At 40.2% G+C, this 4,894-nt stretch overlaps 1 protein-coding gene across 4 annotated transcripts in view; it reads left to right on the plus strand.

Annotated features, from left to right (window-relative positions):
- Window positions 1-4,894, plus strand: part of Enox2 (ecto-NOX disulfide-thiol exchanger 2) — a 499,315-nt gene that overhangs the window by 276,706 nt on the left and 217,715 nt on the right. The gene's annotated exons all lie outside the window — the stretch shown is intronic.

A 4,894-nucleotide genomic window follows, 5' to 3' on the forward strand; every position in this document is an offset into this window, starting at 1 on the left:
TCATATTTGGGAAGTTTTCTGCTATTACTTTTGCTTTGACTCTGCTTCATGCGATCTATTGCTTTCCTGTATTAGTCATTCAAGGAATCTGTCATTTTTCTAATCTCTTCTTTTTTTATTGATGTCTCTTTTAGAAGCAATTATTCTTTTGCTGCAGAGTTTTGTTCAGATTGGGTTTTCTCCCTATGTTTCTGTATTTGATTCTTTACTTTAGATGCTTTGAGTTCAGTGAATTATTTTTTTATTTAGAAAGTAATTCCCCTCTGAGTTCTTCTATAACTTTCTGCTGTTGCTTATTTGCTGTCGAAGCTATGAATTCATGCATTTGAGCTGAGTTAGTGTCTTCCGTACTTATTCTCTGTGGGCATTGGGTTTCCTCCATATGTTTCTGCATTTGATTCTTTACTGCAGATGCTATGAATTTAGGGATTTCTTTTTTCATTTCGAATCTGAGTTCATCTATACCTTTCTGTAGTTGTTTCTTTTTTTCAGAAGGTGTTGATTCATTAATTTCAGCTGTGTGGTTCCCAATTTGTTCTGTGTTAGTGTCCTCTGCACTTGTTACTGGTGGGCTTGGGGTCTGATATTGCATTTTGCTCCTTCTCATTGTCATGTTGTATAGCACTGTCTTCTGCCCTTTGTTGTAGACCTTTGGTGCATTTATAAGCTTAGTACCTAGTGAAATTCATGTGCACATCTACAAAGTTTGAATTTATCAAGTTGTGCCTGGCTTGGGTCTGCCTGCTGTGCTCAGCTCCTTCCTGCTGCTACCCTTGGGAGTGAACCTGTTGTGCCCCTCTGGCAAGATTTTCTGCTCCTGAACTCGCTGGGTGGTCCTGTCTCCTACTCTCTCTGCAGGAACTACAGCTGCAGGGTTTCACCCCAGCCTGTATGTCAGGGTTGAGGTGAGTCTGAAGGGGACAAGGTGGAGTAGGGGGGAGAGGAAGCTCTCACACATGCTCACTGGGCCTGAGCTAGGGCTGGATCTGGGTTTCCCAATAACCGAGCTGATGTTCTCACTCACTGGGCAGAGTGAGGGAGACTCATATTTGGGGGAGTTCTAATGGGGCAGAAGAGGGTCTCACCCATGCTGCACCTGGGCTTGTACCGGAGAGAGGTCCTGCTTTCACAGGGTAGCCGGCAGCTCTTCCACACATTACTGGGGCCTGGGCTGGGGCTACATCTGGCAGTCCTGAGAACGCAGCAGAATTTCTCACTCAGCGGGCATTGGGGGGACTGCGTAGTTGTGGTGGGCGTTCCACGGGGGCACAAGAGGGTCTCACCCACGCTGCACCTGGGCTTGGACCTGACTGGTCCTGCTGGCTTAGGGTAGCCAGAAGCTCTCCTACACACTCCCTATAGTAAGAGTTTTAAATGGATATCTCATGCAATCCTCACAACAATCTTATCGTACAGATAAAGAAACTGTGACAGAGTTTTAATGGTATCATTTCATAATGTTGTTAATTATTTTCTTATTGTTCGGAGCTTGGAACCTAAGAATTACAGATTGGATTTGTAGTATCTGATAACACTGACACAGTTCAGTCTATAGAATTCTGGATTGTTCTGTGTGTCACTAAAGATATAATTTTCAAAGATTGTCAAGTGAGGGTCTATATTTTATGTAGTCTATCCCTTAACTCCTATTCCCATTTTCAAATTGGATATAGAGTTTAGAAGAATTCGTCCACCTTCCTAACTTATGGACCCTTATTCATATTACCTCAAAGAAAGGTTTATTTTACATGCTTTGAAGATGTAGATTTTGGTGTTTTAACTAATGAGCTATAAAGAAACAAGAGTTTGGAAGATACTGCAGTTAGTCTATAAGCTAGTGTTTTAAACGTACCCATTGATATCTTAGGCTTATATTTCAGATATTAATATAGTAATACATTTTTGGTGAGCCAGAATTGGTAAATCCATTCATGCTCAGCTGGCATAGATGGGAAAGAGATTTACAGTTCAGATTTTATAAAAATCCAGTGTCATTCATGTCAATCTTTATAGCATTTTCAAATTGGAGATAGAGGTGGACAGATAAATGGCCAGAAAGAGATGAGAAGCAGGCCTAGAGATAGGAATGAACCAGATGAACAAAGGTTACAGTAGCCAGACAGGGAGAAATGGACAAGACAGAGCAGCAGAGGCAGACAGAAAAACAGAAGAACACGGAGTAAGATGTTAAAGAACAAATGAATATGAAAAGATGAAAGCATATCAAGAAAAATGGAGACAGGAGTAAACTCAGGCTGATTGACAGACAGACAGACAGACAGACAGACAGACAGACAGACAGACAGAGGAGGAGGAGGGGGAGGAGGGGAGGAGATAGACAGGAAAGGGCGACAGAGAGAGTGGAAGAGGAAGGAGGAGGCGGGAGGGGAGGGAAAGGAGGGGAGGGGAGAAGACAGACAGGAAACAGTGACAAATAAACCAAAACATGCAGAAAAGGTAGAATGGTAAGGTTAGGAAGAGAAGTAAAAATGATACAGGGTAAAAGAAGGCCCAGAATCAGAGAAAGTTAAAAATCTAGAGGAAAACAAAACCTGAGGGTGAAAGAAAGGGAAGGAGGAGGAAGGGATCAAGGGAGGGGGGAAGATGAGAGAGAAAGAAGGAGGGAGGAGGGAGCCACACTCATACAGATAGACAGAGAAGTTATATGGGAGGCGTGTTTCAGAGAGGAGGAAAGGTAGAGTGGAAGAAAGAAAGATAGATGCAGAAAGGACATGCATATTGAGTAACTGAGAAAGTGCAAGGCACAAAAAGAAGGATACATACAGGATGAGAGGCAGCCAGCATAGAACACAAACTGCAAGGAACAGAAAAAGGAAAACAGACCAATGGGTAACAAGAACAGGTAATAATGAAGTGTCTGTGAAACACAGTGGGTCCAGCAGTGGTAGTAGGCTGGACAGACTTACCCAGGCTAAGCAAGGAATAGAGTGAGAGATAAGTGAGCAGACTAATGGAGACAATGACTAAGAAATGACAGGCAGAAACTAGGAAGATGAAGATAGGTGATGAGAGAGGAAGAAAATGAGAACTGTTGCAGAGACAGACACAGGAGGAAAATCGTAGAAGCCTGAGAAGTAATATGACCAAAACAAACTGAGAATGAAAAACATTGGCAGACACTTGGAGAAACAGGAGGGAAAGGAGAAGACACAGAGAAATACCTGACACAAGAACAAAGAGAATGATAAACAAGTCAGAAGAGAAAATCAGAAAGACACAGAGAGTGAAGCAGAAAGGAGAGTGAGCCAACTAAATGGACAGAGATGGACTGAGAGATAAATAGGTGGAAAGTGAAATAGTAAGAAAGATTAAGTCAGAGCCATGGAAACAGATGGAGGAGAGAGAAATAAAAAAAGGAATAGGAAGAGAGGGAAGAAAAAAAAAAGCCTTACAGAAGTATAACCGGCAGCTTGATACAATGAGAACAACAGAGGGGCCAGGGAGATAGCTCAGTAGCATAACCACTTACCTGGGAAGCTAAGGGTCCTGAGTTCAATCCTCCGTACCGCAAAAAAAAAAAAAAAAACAAAAACAAAAAAAAAACATAAAAAGAACAACAGAGAAGTAGTCAAAGAGACAGTCAGACAGACACACTCTCAGAAAAAGGCAGAGAGAAGTAAAATGAGAGAAACCATACTGGTAAGAAAAATTTACAAACTTTGTATCTTATAAAAGGGGAAGTTTGTATCTTTGTGTCTAGAATCCAGAAACTTAGAAAGGAAATCTCACAACACAACAAAATATAAATGCCATCAAAATACATTCCCTTCAAAACATGGGCTAAGGACTTGAATAGATATTTCTGCAAAGAACATATACTCAAATACTTAATAAGCCCATTAAAAACATGCTGAGTGTCAATAGACATTAGGAAAATGCAAAACAACACAAGATATACCATTGCACCCATTAGAACAGTGGGAATCTGAAAATGGAATTATCAAATATTTGGAAAGATATAGAAAAATGAGGATTCCCTTAATTTCTTGTGGGAGAATAAAATCAACCAACCAACCACTTGTTAACAACACTTTGCTGGTCCCCCAAGTTACCATATGATGCAGCAATTGCATTCTTACTGTATACCCAAATGAGTTGAACAGACACATGTAGATGCAGATTCACAGCAGCACTTTTCACAAACACTCAAATTCATACTGTTCATGGATAAACAAATTGTAATTTATCCAGATAGTGGAATATTATTCAGCTGTACAAAGAAATGAAATACTGATGCATGTTACAGCATAGATAAACCTTGAATACATGCTAAAAGATAGAAACTAGAAACATGATTATACATATTGTAATATTCCATTCATATGAAATATGCAGAATACATAAATCCACATAGACTGAAAGAAGTTTGGTGATTGCCAAGGCTGGGGGAGGGGGTAATGGGGGAACAGCTGCTTGATGAGTGCAGGCTTTCCTCTGGTACTGATCAAAATGTTGGGGAGCTAGAGACAGGTGATACTTCCACCACCTTGGAAATGTGCTGAAGACCATTAAAGTGTTCAGTCTTAAATGGTTAATTTATTTTATGTGAATTTCTTCCAATAAAGAAAGACAAGTGAAAGTAAGATCAACGAGTATAAGAAACAGAGAAGTAGACTCAAAGACATAGAATGATAGACAATGTGACAGAAAGATTGGAAGACAGCTGAAGAGACAGAGGAAGCCAACTGAGAGGTTAAAGTTGATCTTTTTTTCATAATTTTATTGATAAACGTAGCAATGACACAGTTTCAAATCAAATCAGTAGGACAGTCTCAATAACTAACACACTGCATATATTCTTCTTAGTGGTTAATTGCTGTACAAGATGCGGACTTGAGATCCTATTTACAAACACCATTAGAACAAATCATTC

The sequence above is a fragment of the Octodon degus genome, unplaced genomic scaffold (genome assembly GCF_000260255.1).
Source record: "Octodon degus isolate 3935 unplaced genomic scaffold, OctDeg1.0 scaffold00063, whole genome shotgun sequence".
NCBI lineage: Eukaryota > Metazoa > Chordata > Mammalia > Rodentia > Octodontidae > Octodon > Octodon degus.